The following is a 19305-nucleotide window of genomic DNA, read 5'->3' on the forward strand; positions in this document are numbered from 1 at the left end:
AGCAGCTGTATTTTATAGGCAGTGACCTTGTTGTACTAATCTTCAAGGCAAGCATGTGGAAAAAATATGACAAGATAAGCTGGAAAAGTAAAATGGTAATATATAATAATAAAACGCAAAATAGACAAATATCAGCAATCCTATAGTCTATATAATTAGTCTGCATGGAAGAGGCCATTATACAGTTCGGCCATTTGAAAATAGCCGATCTACAGTCTCACATGCTTCAAGATGAGACACATTGTGAGCTTGTAGATCTGCTATATTCAAAAGATTATTTTTACATTTTATACATTTCAAAACATGTGAAACGGGACATTCTGCATAATGAGTAATTTCTACTTTTGGTATTTATTACATTTTGATACCAATACTTTTGTACTTTTACTCAATTACATTTTGAATTCCGGACTTTTACTTGTAAAATGTAGAATTTCTACATTGCAATATTGATAATTTTCTTTTTTTTTTTCACTTTCAAGAAAGTAAAAGATGTGAGTAGGGCGTATGTTACGGTAGCGCGTCAGCAGTGTTGCCATGTCGGCTTATTATAAGCGACTTTGGGCTTCTTTTTCTGAAAAGTTGCTTTGTAAATATTGGTTAGTTTTGGGTTGCGTTTTTTGGGGGGGCTTGTTTCTTATCGTGTACTTGCTTATTTAGGCTTGCTTACAAATCTTTTAATTGTTTATTCAAACCAGTGGTTTTCAAATATTTTCATGAAAATAGTTTGTGCCCAGCCCAGGGGAGCATTTGTGTTGTTAGAATGTTCCATTACACATTTTATTGCAAGAATTTTTGAAAATAGCAGGCCTACAAGCTCACAACGCGTGGCATCGTGACGCGTTGTGAGCTTATATCTGCTATTTTCAAATAGCCGATGTATAGAAGTTACAAAGGTCTCATGCGGCACATTGTTGCTTCTTCTGGGCTTGTTTTCCTAGAACTGGTTGCTTTGCTTATTTCTCTAATAATATCTGGCAACACTGGTCCTCACCTACAGAAAGACTGGTGATGCGAGCTTACACTTACAGTAGTCGAGTTAGTTCATTGACATCCTGAAGTCGCTGTGTTATAACTTATCATCTCATCTCTCTATGCTGGTGGTCCGCTGGATTTATTTGTACCTTCTAATGTCGGTAGGGATGAAAAAACACTCAATGTTGGCTAAATTACAAATCTGCACCTAAACGCCATGCTGGTCTGGACACTGTTTATATTTTCATGAAAATGTTTGACGAATATATATAGCCTCGAGTTCTACTCTTGCACGTTGTCAAGTTCATATAGCGCTTCCAAACCCCAACACTTCGAAACATAATCACCTGCAAGGAATTTATTGACAGAAAGTATCTCATAATAACATGTCGACGGTGGATTTTTATGAAACAAAAACTTTGCAGATAGAAGGAGGATGATCCAAGCTATTAGTACAGCTACAAAACTTGGCGAGTTTGACGTCGTTTAATACAATCAGATAGGACTTTTCTGTTTGGATGTATGGGCTATCAAGGGTTGATATTGCAACTCTAGATTCCAGATATTAAACATTGTGTAGCGTAGGAGCCAAATGAGGATTATATTTGTAATTCTGCACTGGATTGGATTATTGGTATGTGATTGATGTTGGCACCGCATTGGCACCTTGGTGGTGGGCGTGTCACTGTGGGTGGCCTCAGTGTCTATAAATAATGGCATTCACCTGCTGCGACACTACAAAGCTGATTTGACCGTGGAGGTAGGGTGATCTGGGAGTTATATATTTGTTGCCGCTTTTGTAATTTGCTCACTGTTTAACTTATTTTGTGCTCATATATTTATTACATATTTATTGGAAATTTGTAATAATTGGTGCTGTAAACATTTTAAACCTGAGCATTTGTTTGGACCTGGAGTCTTGTAATGCGCGTCATACAGTTTTATATCTCCCAGGCTTAGCCTGCCGGCTGATCATTCATTGGGAATGCAATCAGCCGCAATACATTGAATCTAGAGTTGCTTATTGCAAGCAGCAGGCCAGGGCACCAGGAAAGAGTGCCAGCCTGCCAGGAACTCAGCATTATGAATAACAGTAGGATATAGGCAGCCTAAATTAGACTACATTAACTACATTATTTGTTGTGAGAATTATTTCCTTAGTAACATTGTTTGTAACTTGATCAATAATATTGATGGATAATGTAGATCCACTTTGAATAATGGCTAGTATAGTATGCTATCCTAAGAACATGTTCAGGTAGTTTTCACATGTCACATTGATGATTGACTTTATGCTTTAATGGAGAGATTAAGCTAAATTTGTTGGGCGGACTGACATTGAGTCCTGTTCGCGCTCTGCTGTGGGGGGGCGTTGTGGGGCGGGGATGGTAGACCGGCAGACCCTGGACGCATCACACAGTTGCCGTGTCGGGGGGACCTGCTGGTTTGGCGTCCTTAACGCACGGCGTCGTCACGGGGCGGAGCGGGAATCAGGCTCTAAGTCTTTAAATTACTTATTTTTTTGTTTTTTTTGTTCTCTCTTTTTTTGTTTGGTCTCTCTGCCCTGTCGTGGCTGACCACTTCTGGTTGCCCATGTGAACTATTCATGCTTGCTGTGCCTTGCGGCGGTGCGGGGGAGGTGCCCCCCCCCTGAGCCCGCAGCGCATAAAATTTTGCGCTGCGAGGAGGGGTCTGGGGGCTGGCCACCCCTGGCGTGCGGGGCTGCCGTGTGGCGGAGTATGCATCTGATTTGAGGGTCTTATGTACTCATTGTTTTTGTATTTTTTGTATTTGTTTCTTTTTCTCAGGTAGCTATGGGCTACTGATAACAACGGTCTTAGTTATAGTAAGGGTTATTCGGCGTGTCTGGTTTGGGAAGACACTTCTGCCATTTGGGGGGAGGTAAAGTGGCTTAACAACCACTGGGTTAGTTTGTTTTGTTTGGCCTTGTTTGGTTGCGTTATTTGTTTCGTTGTTTATTTTATGTTGTATGTTTGGTGTGTATGGATGAGAATTCACAGTGTCATTTTGGTCCACCAATATCCACCATGCCCTAGGATGGTTTTTTATCTGTGTCAATCACATCTGGCCTCTAAGGTGCCTTAATGGCTTCCCCATTGACACAACAAAATGGAGGCGGGATCAAATTTTGTACGTGGAATTGCAGAGGTATCAATAATCCTGTCAAACGCAGTAAAGTACTTCATCATCTCCAGCGTCTGGGTGCTCAGGTGATTTTTCTACAAGAAACCCATCTAAAAGTACCAGACCAGACAAAACTAAAGAGTAATTGGATTGGGCATATTTACCATTCTTCATTTCAGAGTAAAGCTAGAGGAGTGGCTATTATATTGCATAAATCTGTGTCTTTTGTGTGCTCTAGGGTAATTGCAGACCCAAATGGAAGGTACTTAATTATTAGTGGGGAAATGTACAATACTCCAGTGTTATTAGTTAACATTTATGGCCCAAACTGGGATGACGATGGCTTTTTTAGATCTTTGTTCGCTAGCTTTCCAGATATGGCTTCACGATTTCTTATTTTGGGTGGCGATCTTAATTGCTGGATATCTTCCAAGCTGGATCGCTCCTCCACCCGAACGCGCACACCTTTGAAATCTGCTAAGGTGATTCAGTCCTTTATGGAACAATTCTCGATATCTGACCCATGGCGTTTTTTTAATCCTTTAAAAAAAGAGTTTACTTTTTTCTCAAATGCACATCAGACCTTCAGTCGCATCGATTATTTTTTAGTGGACAATAGGATCCTTCCTTCTGTAAAGTCAATTAATCATAATGCGATTGTTATTTCGGATCACGCCCCAGTCACAATGAATATACATTTTAAGGGATCTGATGGTAGTCGAGCCCCCTGGCGCTTCAACAGTCGTTTACTCTCTAATGAAGGCTTTGTGCAATTCATCGAAAGACAAATAGATTTTTTTCTCTCTGTAAACACGACTCCTGATGTGTCCCCATCGTTGATATGGGAGACACTGAAGGCGTATATCCGCGGTGAAATAATATCGTACAGTAGCTATGAGAGGAAGATCAAGAGGAGAAAATTCTCTGAACTAACTAAACGTATTGCTCAGCTGGACATAATCTATGCCTCCTCTCCCTCCCCGGGTTTATATCAAGAGCGACTCGCCGTACAGGCCGAGTTTGAAGTATTGGCAACAGATCATACAGCAGAAATGCTGCTAAAATCTAAATGTTCTTATTATGAACACGGGGACAAGGCTGGCAGATTGTTAGCATCTCAACTGCGGCAGAAATCGGCTTCATATCAAATTCCACAAATTAAAGCAACTTCAGGCCTAAAAATTGACCACAAGGAGATAAATGACGAATTCAGGGAGTTTTATAAAGTACTCTATACATCTGAAAATACGGCTGACACTTCACATTTGGATAACTTCTTTGACCCACTCAATGTTCCTTTGGTTCAACTTGATCTGGCCACAGAACTGGAAAAAGATATCTCTATTGAAGAACTTACTATTGCAGTCACTTCGATGCAATCTGGTAAATGCCCAGGGCCAGATGGCTTTCCAGCTGAGTTCTACAAAGTGTTTATGCGTAAATTAGCCCCTCTCTTAGCTGATATGTATAACGAATCTTTTAACTCACTTAATTTACCTCAGACCCTCACACAAGCCTCAATATCTCTTATTCTTAAAAAAGATAAGGACCCTTTGCTGTGTGCATCATATCGACCTATTAGTCTGTTGAACATGGATTTTAAACTACTATCCAAACTTCTTGCCCTGCGTCTTGAGCAAGTACTTCCTTCAATTGTCTCTCCTGACCAAACAGGTTTTTATTAAAAATAGACATTCTTTTTTTAATTTAAGACGTTTATTTAATATTATTTACAACCCTCCCACATCTACGGCTCCAGAGGCAGTGGTATCGCTCGACGCCGAAAAAGCGTTTGATCGTGTGGAGTGGGGATATTTATTTTATACACTAGAAAAATTTGGATTTGGTAAAATTTTTATCAATTGGGTGAAATTACTCTATTCGTCTCCCCAAGCCTCAGTGAGGACAAACAATACTCAGTCAGAATACTTCCCGATTCATAGGTCTACCAGACAGGGTTGTCCTCTGAGCCCCCTGTTGTTCGCCATCGGTATTGAACCGCTTGCCATTGCGCTTCGCTCAAATCCCCGTATCACAGGCATAACCAGGTATGGCTCAGAGCAAAGGGTCTCACTTTACGCAGACGATCTTCTCTTATATCTCTCCAATCTGTCTACATCTGTGCCCGCGGCACTGGACACATTGGACTCATTTAGTTTTATCTCAGGATATGAGCTTAATTTGGGCAAGAGCGAACTATTCCCTCTGAATGCAACGGCCCACACTTATCCGTTACATAACTTCCCTTTTAAAATATCTCTTTATAGTTTCACATATCTAGGAGTTAAGGTCACAAGCGATTTTAACAACCTGTTTAAGGCCAACTTTGCGCCTTGTTTGGCTCGTATGAAACAGGACTTCGAGCGCTGGTCATTACTCCCACTAAATCTAGCTGCAAGGATCAATTCCATTAAAATGAACACTCTCCCTAAGTTCTCCTATCTATTTCAGTGTATACCAATCTTCCTCCCTCAGGCGTTTTTTAAAACAATTGACAGTTTAATTCTGGAATTTATTTGGAACAAAAAAAAATCCAGACTGCGTAAAGAGTATTTACAACAATCAAAACCTCTTGGAGGAATGGCTCTGCCAAATTTTCGATTTTATTATTGGGCTGCTAATTTTAGCATGCTGCAATACTGGCTAAAGTTGGACTCACTTTGCCTTCCCCCGGACTGGTTGGTAATGGAAGCTTTTTCCACAAGACCTGTGTCTTTGACTGCTCTCCTACACTCCCCTCTCGACTGCTCTTCTTCTTTGTATACAAAAAATCACACCCTGTGTGAAGTGGGCGGTGTCTTGCTAGCTAATCACAATACTGAATGGAGTCAACCAATCATGTACAAAAGATACATTTATTGAAACACTCTTTATGATGGACGAAACCATAACTTGAAAAAAACAAAATTTGGTTTTTTTCAAGTTATGGTTTCTTATATAGGGCTAGGCACATGTGTCATGTGACACTGGCCAATCACAGTCCTTAATAGACTGTGATTGGCCAATCACAGCGCAGGATAATTGTACAAATTTCCTGGGCCCAGATCACAGCGCAGGAAAATGTACATTTTTCCAAATCTCACTTATAGGGGCGGTTTCACCGCCCAAAAATATAATGGTTAATACTTCCCTTCGAATTTGGAACCAGTTTAAACGGAATTTTGCCTTACACTCCTTTCCAACTTCTGCTCCAATAACTGAGAATCATGTCTTTCCTCCCTCTTTATCAGATAATGCATTTGTTGAATGGGCCAACCTAGGAATCAAACAATTTAGAGATTTATATATTAATAACGTCTTTGGCTCGTTTCAAGAACTCTCAAACCTGTTTTCTCTCCCGAATCACTACTTTTTTCGATATCTCCAAATTCGGAGTTTTGTCTGTAACAGGTACACAAACTTCCCTAACCTTCCTGAGAAATGTCCATTGGACAGCTTTCTCGCTCAGGCTCCGGGGCAGAAGGGCATAATTTCACATTTTTACAATTTGATTCAAACTTTATCTGATACACCTGTTAATCATGTAAAGGACCTGGGGGAGGAGATCCCTGACAGTCTTTGGCGAAAAATCTTGAGTCGGGTTCACACCTCATCGGTGTGCGCCAGACACGGCCTACTCCAGTGTAAAGTTGTCCATCGGGCCCACTGGACGAAAGCTAGGCTCTCAAGAATATTCGATAACATCGACCCTGCTTGTGAAAAATGTCACCAGTCACCTGTAACACATGTACATATGTTTTGGTCATGTGGTTCTCTGAGCACATATTGGACTGAGATTTTTAACACTCTTACAGAACTAACTGGGACACTCATTGAGCCTAACGCCATTACCGCACTGTTTGGTACCTCCCAACTGCCTCTGTCTAGAACTCAAGCAGACTTGATAGCCTTTGTAACACTGTTGGCAAGATGCCTAATACTCATGAGATGGAAATCGTCTACTCCACCCTCCCATACTCAATGGATAAGAGACATCTTTAATAACTTACAACTTGAAAAAATTAGATATACATTGAGAGGCTCTGTTAGAAAATTCCACGACATATGGGATCCCTTCTTGGTTTACGCAGATGGAATTACTTTTCCGGTTATTCCCGATTGAATTTGTTACTTAAAGGGGTGGAGCTAAGGTGAGACCAAGGTGACACTGTGTGTATGTGTGTGTGTGTATGCGTGCGAGTAGTTTTTTTTTTTTTTTTTGTGTTGTGATGGACTGTTTTATTGTCTCCCCGGTTGCTTTAATGTTGTCTTTTGTCAGGTTGTTTTGTTTTGTTTTCTTTCCCTCTGTTGAGGTTCCTTCAATGTGAAGGCCTGTATGTTCTCTTTTCCCTTTCCCCTTATAGCACATACCATGAACCGAATGCCACTGAATGTGATATCAATGTGCAAAAAAACCAATAAAACAAAGTTTAAAAATCTAAGAACATGGCTTCTGGACTTCTAAAGTTCATATAGAAATGGTTTGAATCAATAAGTTTGCACTTTTTTTATGCAAAATTTGTAATCGTAATCATCATGGCCTGTAAACACTAGACATTGCCATTGATTATTTGTATTAAATTCAGCAACATGTGTTGGAGCTTTTTAATCAGCAGGGTTTAAAAAGGTTACAGTAGATTATATTTGGCTTTGAATGTGTGATAAGTGTTTCAGGTTGCTCATAAATTATGAGGTTGTAAAATAAATAACCTTTTCAACTGTCCCTTATGTCCCCTCAGGTCTGAGTTCTGTTACACAACGTGATGCTGATGGAAGGAACAACTGCTTTTCCTCCTCTTCATCCAAATGCACAGGGGATGTCAGAGCAGCATGCTTCATGTCCCCCACCCTCCCACATCATCTCATCCTCTGCTCCACCACTTCCACCTCCTCCACCTGGTGGTAGTGTTGGTGGTGGACCACCACCACCACCACCACCACCACCTCCCCCTCCACCTCCCCCTCCACTCCTGGAACCACCTGGATTTACTCGGGGTGCCCAGCGCCATCCATGAAGAAGGCGAACTGGGATGCCATCCCCCGCCAGAGCCTCATGGGGAAGTTGAACGTGTGGACGTCCGAGCGGTCGCACAAGAATCTTGTGGTTGACTTCGGCAGCATGGAGGAGCTGTTCAGCTTGGCTGCGAACAGGCTGGCCCCACAACACCAATCCCACAGTCTGGGTCGCAAAGGCATTCCTCCGTTAACCCATCAGACACAGGTGATTGGCGAGCTTCAACCACTTGACTAAAATCTAAGGTTAGACCGTAAAGCTTCTTATGAGAATATACAATCTCAAGTGGAACACACTAGATGAGGGGAGACAACTGGAAGACTAACAGGAATTGGTCTCTTGAGGTTCTGATAGAAACCTATTCATCATCGAGGAAGTGGTCAATGTTTTGCTCAGTCATAAATTAAACGACACCTGATATGTTGCTTCCCCGTAGTCCAGGGGTCTTCAACAGGGGGTCGGGGACCCCTAGGGGGCCCTCAGAGTTACTACAGTGGGGCCGGCAAATCTTTGTGTGATGGATTTTCTTTTAACCACTTCAACCCCTTGAGTTGCCTGGCCTGAACTAGCTCCGTAAACTGCGCCTCATTAAGGCTTAAATGCAGCAGTTTCTAAACAACGTTTATTTATTTATTATTAACTTCTTTTTGCTTATCTTTTATTTTGAGAACATAGCTGTAAACACCTGTATTCGATTGTTTCTCTATACATCCCTTATGAGGCAACGATACACTGATAGCAGCCAGTATGTGCGCGCACGCTGGCTCAAAAAGAACCGGACGCAAATTGAAAAGAAGACACTTAAGTGTAAAATGCATTCTATCAAACTCTGTTGAGAATTAATTACGTGAAACCGGCATGTGCGCGTGCAGTCTCAATGTTTGTAAACAAATAATTGGTCTATACTGTTGCTTCAGTGTAATGCACAAATGTCACTGACAAATTCCTCGTATGTGCAAACATACCTGGCAATCAATCCAAAGCAAATATATAGAACTGCCATTTTCTTTCATAACAATACAAACGCAGAAGAGGAAGTCCATGGGGGTCTCTGTAACGTGTTTCTTTGATATGAACATGTATTAGTTATGGTCTCCAACCCTACATAGCAATAAGTGTCATCTGGTCACCCAGCACTCTGTATATCTATGTGGGAAAAGGAGGTTAACTGTGAATATTTGTTATTTTGCATAGAATTTCAAGCATAAGAATAACTCTTTGACTTGGTATTGTGTGATGCATGCATGTTACCATTAGCTGCCTTGGTCAAAACTGCAATGGAGTTCTTCACCTCCTCCATGAGAGGAAAGAACTCCTCCTTCAGCACCAATGTCTTCAGCTGGTCCTCATAGCTAAAATATAACATACATCACGACACACACACACCAATTAACTTTGGTTTGCTTAGACTCCCAAAGGTGGTGCTCCCCATACAATATAGGAATGGGCAATATGACTTCATATCAATATCATGATTATTTCCAACTTTTGCCTCAATTAAGATTGTTTAAATAATATTTAAAAAATCTTAATTGAGGCAAAAGTTGGAAATAATCATATTGATTTGTGAAAATAGCCGATCTACAAGCTGCAAATCAGCTAGTCTTTTTAGCTCATCTTAATTTAAAAGTAAACCACTCAAACCATGACTTACCGTGGCACTTTTACCAGCTCCACCATAAACTGATCGGCCTCAGGTAACTTGGCGAGATTTCCACTGTAGGACAGCAGCTGTTTCACCTGTACAATCAAACAAACACTGGTTAATATGTTTTGCATTATCTCTCGCGCTCCCTCTCTCTCTCTCTCCTCACAATACGTCAGGATGCGGCAAGCTTTTAGATCTATTTTTGAACCATTTTCAAAAAGTGAAAGTGGTTAATTCTGTCTGTGGGATAGATAAATATTGAACCAATGACAAGTATTAAAGGAGGAAGATAGAAATGATAACTGTACAGTTGCAGCTACCTCATGGTCCTCTGGAATAGGGTTTAACATTTTCCGGGAAATAGCTAATTTTAATTCCCGGGAATTTTCAGACCTTTTCCCGGGCTTCCCGGGAATTCCCGTTAAAGGGTAAAAAAAAAAAAAAATACCCACTAAAATGCATTTATATGTAGATACTTAAATAGCCAATTTTATATTGAGGTGCCCAAATGTCCCTATTGTGTCCACCTATGAACTTGCACTAATAATGACTTAAGTTGATTTTTTAAATCATATAAATATAATATATAAATATAATATAGTGCCCTGGCGGAGATCTTCTGTTGCGCAGCAGCGGGTGAAGACAATTAACTTAAACGAGGAGCTGCGCTGTGCACCCAACACGCACTCAAACAATGTCAAACTCTAGCTGCTGAAATAAACGTTCCATTTGTATCATTATTGACAAGAGAATTTGCAAAAGGATTATTTATTTATTGTCCATCAGAGCGCCGGTGAGGTCACAGCTTATCTCTACTTTTGTAGGATATTGATTTATTTGATAGCCTAAACTTGTAATTTGTTTGCAGTTATTAATTTATATTAGGCTACTTGCTGGATATTAAGACTCCATTTTGGGATGTTGGCTGTATGTTGTCAAATGTATTAATCTATATTTTGTTGTTGATCAAATGTCGGGTTTTGTAGTGTGATTTTGATGTGCACATGCATGCGCTGCCACTGACAATCAATGAGACAGACAGCTGTTGTGCAGTTCACTTGTTCTACTGGGTAGTTCTAGTAAAATGGTAGTTTGAACGTTCTAAAATGCAAGTGTAGGTAGGGTAGGCTACATTAATGATGATAAAAAAATCGGACCACCGACCACATCGGTCTAATTCTCTCTCTCTCTCTCTCTCTCTCTCTCTCGCACGCGCTCTCTCTTGCTCTCTCTCTCTCTCCAGTCTCTCCTCTCTCTCTATCAAAAGCATTGCTTGGCTTGCGCGCATTTTAAGCTGGAATATAGGCTCGAAATCAAACCTACCCACTGTTTATGCAGCGTTTCACTTGATGTTGAATCTCAACTAGTCAACTGGTGTCTACCGTTTGACAGCAGAGGAAACGGTGAAATCAGCGTGCGCAGGGCAGGGCATCACGGCCACTTGTGTTTTATTTTGTTCAATACTGTTACAGTGCGTCCCATATTGGTTCTCACAACGGGACGATGGGACCCTGCCTTGGTCGGCAACGCGGCAAGTAACTTGGCTAATTATAATAGTAATTCCTCCGCGCTGTAGATAGGCCTTTCTACTAATTAGTATTCATTTCTAACAAGAAAAAAAAAAAACGGGATCCCGGGAACCCAAGTCAGTTCCCGGGACGGTAAATAACCTCGGGATTCCCGGGATTCCCGCATCCCGGGATTCCCGGTGTTAAACCCTACTCTGGAAGCATTTTACACAGTTCTTTGAGTTTGCCTGATCCAAATCGGAGCCAGTTCCCATGACGAATGTCTTCAACCAGTTCAACACTGTAACCCACAACACAGTATGTGACACCTCTTGGTGTTATTGTCCTTTTGACTTCTGCACAGCAATATGAACTTAGTGTGACCCTGTCCTGTCGATCTGCCCGCATCTATGTACTTTGTAGAAGCTAAATATATTTATTCACCTACTGTAGGGAAGTGAGGTGTGGCATGAATGGAGTCACTATTCAACTATTATTAGATGAGATTGTTGCAGACAGACGAGGGTTATGCAGTGAGCAGATTTCATTTGTGAACATTGAACAATCAATATTTTCTAAGGTGCAATGGTTTATTGTATTGTATGGATGATTGTACGTATATCTACTGTAAAAGTATAGGATGATATAGAGTGGTTTCTCATTGACTGATGTGATATTTTGCCTTCATTCCTCACTCAGCCATGGCTCCCTCCTCCCAAGGGAATTAAACAGTACATTTTTCAAACGCTCTGTCTTGGTGCAGTTCTTTAGTTTCTTTCTTCTAATCTACAGCATAGTATATATTCACTCTGGTTCAAGGTGTTTATTATTATTACAGCCTATATGCATATGATATAGCTGTTAGCAGCTGTATTTTATAGGCAGTGACCTTATTGTACTAATCTTCAAGGCAAGCATGTGGAAAAAATATGACAAGATAAGCTGGAAAAGTAAAATGGTAATATATATAATAATAAAACGCAAAATAGACAAATATCAGCAATCCTATAGTCTATATAATTAGTCTGCATGGAAGAGGCCATTATACAGTTCGGCCATTTGAAAATAGCCGATCTACAATCTCACAATTAATGCTTCAAGATGAGACACATTGTGAGCTTGTAGATCTGCTATATTCAAAAGATTATTTTTTACATTTTATACATTTCAAAACTTGTGAAACGGGACATTCTGCATAATGAGTAATTTCTACTTTTGGTATTTATTTAAGTACATTTTGATACCAATACTTTTGTACTTTTACTCAATTACATTTTGAATTCCGGACTTTTACTTGTAAAATGTAGTATTTCTACATTGCAATATTGATATATATATATATATATTTGTTTTCACTTTCAAGAAAGTAAAAGATGTGAGTAGGGCGTGTGTTAGGTAGCACCAGAGCCATAAAGAGAGTTCTGACACTAGCGTCGACTCCCATTGTAAGAAAGTGCTCTGTCTATCTCAATGAGATAGTTCCAATGTTTGGAACTATAGCCCAAGAGGAAAATAGCAAGAGGCGCATTCTCCGGTTTACTTCCCGTTTCTCCTAGTTTCTGCGTGACGTAGGTGGACACCTTTTTAGGAGACAGGAAGCAAGTTGGAGTCTATTGATTCCAATGGAAGAGTGAACGTGAACACAGCTTCTGAACCATTCTTTAGCTCCATGGTCACTGAACTAAATATTGGACCCGATCGTCACAAGACAAAATATGTACGATTTTCATACAAAAATGGCTTTTTTTTTTGTGACACAAATTAGGAGAAAATCTACTTTGTTATCAACCTTTCTCTATCCTTGCAACACACTCTCGCGAGATCTGGGAAGATATCTGAAGAGTCCATCTGCAGTCTGACGGACGAGACATAGAGGGCTCTGTCTGTCCCTTATATTATATTCAGGGTTGAGCTGAAGGGGGTGCTACGGGGGGTCGTCGACCCCTTAGTTCCCAGGCTGGGGGCTCGCGCGTGCTCCACATGCACGCGCGAGCACTCACCGTCAGCCGCCCGCGAGCGGTCAATCATTAACACAACAACGCACCGTCAGGGGCGAGCTATATTACCTCTATGGGGGCGAGCCGTCTTTAACACCTTTAACAATGGCCTCAACCTGGCTGCTTTGCATAACATTAAAGCCATGGAGTGTGAAAGGGTTAATCGCTTAGCAGAGGACAAGAGCTAGTAGCCTGCCAGACACTCACAAACTTATCCCTGTCTAGCTCTGGTCCATAGCGTTAGAAGGAGTTCTCCTTAACGTTATGGTACTTTCGATTCTTCCCCTCGCACCGCGGTAGCGCAGCCTCTCGTCTGTAGTAAAAATAAAAAATACACTTTTGGTACTCACCAAAACAAAGACGGTTTAATGGAGTTGAAAGCCTATTCTACTAAGTGGGAACACTGTGAGCCCCCACCTCACGTCTAAAATACACTTTTTGGCCAGAAAAGAAAATATTTCACCGGAAGGAAGAATCTGGTCGAATAGGAAAATTCCATTGACCAAGATCTGTAGAGGGCACTGTGGAGTAACGAAAAACAGGTTTTAAACCGTCGTTGTTTTGGTGAGTGGCAAAAGGGTATTTTTTTTATTTTTTACTTGTTTTAAAAAACACTGTTTTAAAAGCAATGTAAGTCTTTAAAAAAAAGTTATTCAAGTAAAGACAAGTTGATTGATTATTTTAAGTACTTATGTGTGGGTGAATATATGTAAAGGGCTTTTATATTAAAAAAAAGGAAAATAATGTTGCTATGTTGGATATGCAGGCATGTTGCTATGTGCACATGCCTGCGCGCGCGCGTGCACGTGCGCGCGCACGTGACGTCATAAAATATAGCCCCCTTAGTTAAAAAATCCACAGCTCACCACTGATTATATTGTATTATTATATTAGATTTGAACTCATATGCTCTGTCCCCATAAAATGTTCTAAAAACTAATAAACTGAGATTCTATATGTGAATGTGGTAGGCCTACGTGAAATCATTATGGACATTTCAAAAATTAAATAAAATGTGTGTTCCAATGCTCAATAATATCATTTTCCATTATTAACTGTCTTGGTTGATGGGTATGATTTGGGAATCATGACATTTTGCTAAACATTCATGCTAAACACATAATAGTCTATAGTGGTAAAATATATACCTTATAAATAAAAGGACCTGTTACAATGTTGAGCAGAATAGGAGCATATCTAGCAGAAGATAAGACTTTTTTGGGGTTTCTTTAAAATCATCTTTGCCAATAACAGTGCACTTTCAAACATGTAAAGCATTTATTTTCTTTAATAAAGAAAATACACAAATACACATCCACATGACGTTGTCAGCCAGGGAGAGGGGAGGGGGAGGGTGGTGGAATGGTCGGGGGAGAAGACAACCACGCCTACTGAGGAGACCATTTGTAGGATTTGTGTACTACTTCGCCTCTAGTGGCTCCAATGGAGAATGTGTATCTTTCTATATTAACAATCTTTGCTATAGCCCATAGGAGCCCGCTTTGCGGAGAGATCAGAGCGTGTCGTTACTCTCTTTTCTACACTCTGGGTAGCACGTCAGCAGTGTTGCCATGTCGGCTTATTATAAGCGACTTTGGGCTTCTTTTTCTGTAAAGTTGCTTTGTAGATATTGGTTAGTTTTGGGTTGCGTTTTTTGGGGGGCTTGTTTCTTACCGTGTACTTGCTTATTTAGGCTTGCTTACAAATCTTTTAATTGTTTATTCAAACCAGTGGTTTTCAAATATTTTCATGAAAATAGTTTGTGCCCAGCCCAGGCGAGCATTTGTGTTGTTAGAATGTTCCAATATTCCACATTTTATTGCAAGAATTTTTGAAAATAGCAGACCTACAAGCTCACAACGCGTGGCATCGTGACGCTTTGTGAGCTTATATAGATCTGCTATTTTCAAATAGCCGATGTATAGAAGTTTAAAGTAACAAAGGTCTCATGCGGCACAAAGGTCTCACTGGGCTTGTTTTCCTAGAACTGGTTGCTTATTTCTCTAACAATATCTGGCAACACTGGTCCTCACCTACAGAAAGACTGGTGATGCGAGCCTACATTTACAGTAACCTCGCATCACCAGTCTTTCCACCTCGGAGGAAAGCCTGGTGTCTGTTACTAAATTACCATATGATCCGGTCTAGGCCACGCCTACTGAAAAAAAAAAGAAAAAAGAATCCTGTTTCCGGATTCTGCCCATCCGGTTTTGCGGTGCCGCTTTGTTTTGGTTCCCCAATCCCTATTTAAATGGAATAGAATTTCCCCGTGGGATAATACAGACGCAAAATAGTCTCCGGATAGTGCACGCACATTTACATTTTAAAAAATAAGCGAAACTATGCCGCATCAACGATTTTATTATCGGACCTATTTTGGGGTGAGACGTGTTTCCGGTTCTGCCCATCCGGCCACTTTTTATTTTTTTAACTTTCGCTCCCGACCGGATCATATACCCGAAAAGGAATGGTGCCCAGGCTACACTTACAGTAGTAGAGTTAGTTCATTGACATCCTGAAGTCGCTGTGTTATAACTTATCATTTCATCTCTCTATGCTGGTGGTCCGCTGGATTTGTTTGTACCTTCTAATGTCGGTAGGGATGAAAAAAACACTCAATGTTGGCTAAATTACAAACCTGCACCTAAACGCCATGCTGGTCTGGACACTGTTTATATTTGCATGAAAATGTTTGACGAATATATAGCCTCGATTTCCACTCTTGCACGTTGTCAAGTTCATATAGCGCTTCCAAACCTCAACACTTAGAAACATAATCACCTGCAAGGAATTTATTGACAAAGTATCTCATAAACATGTCGACGGTGGATTTTTATGAAACAAAAACTTTGCAGATAGAAGGAGGATGATCCAAGCTTTCCGTACAGCTGCAAAATTTGGCGAGTTTGACGTCGTTTAATTAATACAATCAGATAGGACTTTTCTGTTTGGATGTATGGGCTATCAAGGGTTGATATTGCAACTCTAGATTCCAGATATTAAACATAGTGTAGCGTAGGAGCCAAATGAGGATTATATTTGTAATTCTGCACTGGATTGGATTATTGGTATGTGATTGATGTAGGCACCGCATTGGCACCTTGGTGGTGGGAGTGTCACTGTGGGTGGCCTCAGTGTCTATAAATTATGGCATTCACCTGCTGCTCACTACAAGGCTGATTAGACCGTGGAGGTAGGGTGATCTGGGAGTTATATTTTGTTGCCGCTTTTGTAATTTGCTCACTGTTTAACTTATTTTGTGCTCATATATTTATTGGAAAATTGTAATAATTGGTGCTGTAAACATTTTAAACCTGAGCATTTGTTTGGACCTGGAGTCTTGTAATGCGCCTCATACAGTTTTAAATCTCCCAGGCTTAGCCTGCCGGCTGATCATTCATTGGGATTGCAATCAGCCGCAATACATTGAATCTAGAGTTGCTTATTGCAAGCAGCAGGCCAGGGCACCAGGAAAGAGTGCCAGCCTGCCAGGAACTCAGCATTATGAATAACAGTAGGATATAGGCAGCCTAAATTACTACATTATTTGTTGTGAGAATTATTTCCTTAGTAACATTGTTTGTAACTTGATCAAAAATATTGATGGATAATGTAGATCCACTTTGAATAATGGCTAGTATAGTATGCTATCCTAAGAACATGGCTTCTGGACTTCTAAAGTTCATGTAGAAATGGTTTGAATCAATAAGTTTGCACTTTTTTTAATGCAAAATTTTAATCGTAATCATCATGGCCTGTAAACACTAGACATTGCCATTGATTATTTGTATTAAATTCAGCAACATGTGTTGGAGCTTTTTAATCAGCATGGTTTAAAAAGGGTACAGTAGATTATATTTGGCTTTGAATGTGTGATCAGTGTTTCAGGTTGCTCATAAATTATGAGGTTGTAAAATAAATAACCTTTTCAACTGTCCCTTATGTCCCCTCAGGTCTGAGTTCTGTGACACAACGTGATGCTGATGGAAGGAACAACTGCTTTTCCTCCTACCCTGGACGTCCATTCTCCTCCTCTTCATCCAAACGCACAGGAGGTTTCAGAGCAGCATGCTTCATGTCCCCCACCCTCCCACATCTTCTCACCCTCTGCTCCACCACTTCCACCTCCTCCACCTGGTGGTAGTGGTGGTGGAGGACCACCACCACCACCTCCCCCTCCACCTCCACTCCTGGAACCACCTGGATTTACTCGGGGTGCCCAGCGCCATTCCATGAAGAAGGCGAACTGGGATGCCATCCCCCGCCAGAGCGTCATGGGGAAGTTGAACGTGTGGACGTCCGAGCGGTCGCACAAGAATCTTGTGTCTCCCTACTCTTCCATTGAGATATTCAGACCCTGGTGTTGGGTAGGACACAGTGGCAAGTGGTACTGCCTAAAGCTCATAAGCACAATATCTCCCTTGACAAGCGGGGATTACCTCTTAAATGAGTAGTAGAAATTAGGTCTTTCATGCAGGAGACCCAGGTTTGAATCCCAGGTGGGGCAAAAGTTATACAGATTGCAGTTTTAAAGTTAATAAGTATGAGAGGAGAAAAAAGGGGTTTCGATTTTGCAGCCTTCCAATCACAACACCCCATTACCTCTTGAATTGTTTCAGGAAGATCGTAAGATTCATGCTCTTCTTAGAGTCAAGAATTTACACCTAGAGAGAAAGAGGAAGTACTGATTATTCCAGCAGGTCCAAAACTGTTCAAACAAGCAAACACTGGGGACACCGCATGACATCTAGCATTGACTACAGCAGAGGTCTTCAGCGTTTTTAATGCCAAGGACCCCTTAGCTGAGAGAGAGCTGAACCAGGGACCCCCACTACATATTGTATAAACGTGTGTTGCAGATCAAACTTTTGGTGTTTTTATTTTTTAATCAGAAGGACGCAAATTATGTTTGAATTATACATTTATTTTGAATACACTTTTTGAAATCTCTTGAAATGTACAATACTGTAGATTAGAACCTATGTCATCTGTCACTTGAACACTCTAAACTGTACCAATATGGTTAATAATGGTTCGCATTCTTCATACTGAAGTTTAGCTATAACCATATGACGAATCCCAATGATTTAACTGTAGATTGATAAAATCTGAGGAATCAGGATATCAACACTAATAATCACCTATATAGATGGGTTTCTGTGCATCTAGGGGGCACAGCATGGCACTCTAGAGCATATCTGGAATGCATCTTTTAGTGAGAGACGGACTTGTACTTGAGGTCAGGTGATCAGGTCACACACTGCTGCTCTAGCTCAGTGTTTTCCAACCAGGGGCTTTGTCTATTTGTGGTCCAACATTTTAAACATGTTGAACAAAATCATAACTTGCATTTTTGGGTTATTATACTGTATTTGTCCAAAAATTACAAGATTTTCAAAAATAGTAGATCTACAAGCTCACAATTCATCGCACCGCAATGCGTTGTGAGCTCGTAGATCAGCTATTGTCACGATTAATCGTGGATATTGGGCTCAAGTGGTTAACATGTTTTAAAAAAACATGTGTGTCTGCGCATGGAGTCTCAGCTTGTGTCAGATATAAGAAGGGGGGGGCTCCAAGGAAAAAAGTTGGGAACCACTTTACTAGCTGACTCTAATCACGCACCTGTGCCTGTTTCAGTCAAAGCGGATTTCCCCCTGAATGCGCACACAGCCACACACCCAGTAATATTTGTAGACAAGAAACCTGTCCATATTATCACTTATTTGTCTACCTTAACTTAAAAAAAATCCTGATATGAACACAGAATGGCTACAATCTTCAATGGATGGCAATGAAAATGAGGTTTACCGCAACCTAGGAGCATGATGTTGAGATTGTATGATTTTTGTATTTATTTTTTCCAAATACATGACTATATTTATTAATTAAAATGTGTTCATCTTAATGTCTTTGTATCAGCATACTGCAATACTGACACAACTCAAGATGGGTAAAATGATGAAATCGGCTCCCTTTAACAACATTTCCATAAAGAAAGATCTGGGCTGATCTAATCCATGGTCAGTTTGATTTTGT

The 19305-nt window shown here is 40.6% G+C and overlaps 1 protein-coding gene across 1 annotated transcript in view; it reads left to right on the plus strand.

Moving 5' to 3' along the window:
• dchs1b (dachsous cadherin-related 1b) overlaps positions 1 to 19305 on the plus strand; it is a 448519-nt gene that overhangs the window by 341470 nt on the left and 87744 nt on the right. The window lies entirely within an intron of this gene.

Source organism: Gymnoscopelus braueri, assembly GCF_963280865.1.
Source record: "Gymnoscopelus braueri genome assembly, chromosome: 8".
Taxonomy (NCBI): Eukaryota; Metazoa; Chordata; class Actinopteri; order Myctophiformes; family Myctophidae; genus Gymnoscopelus; species Gymnoscopelus braueri.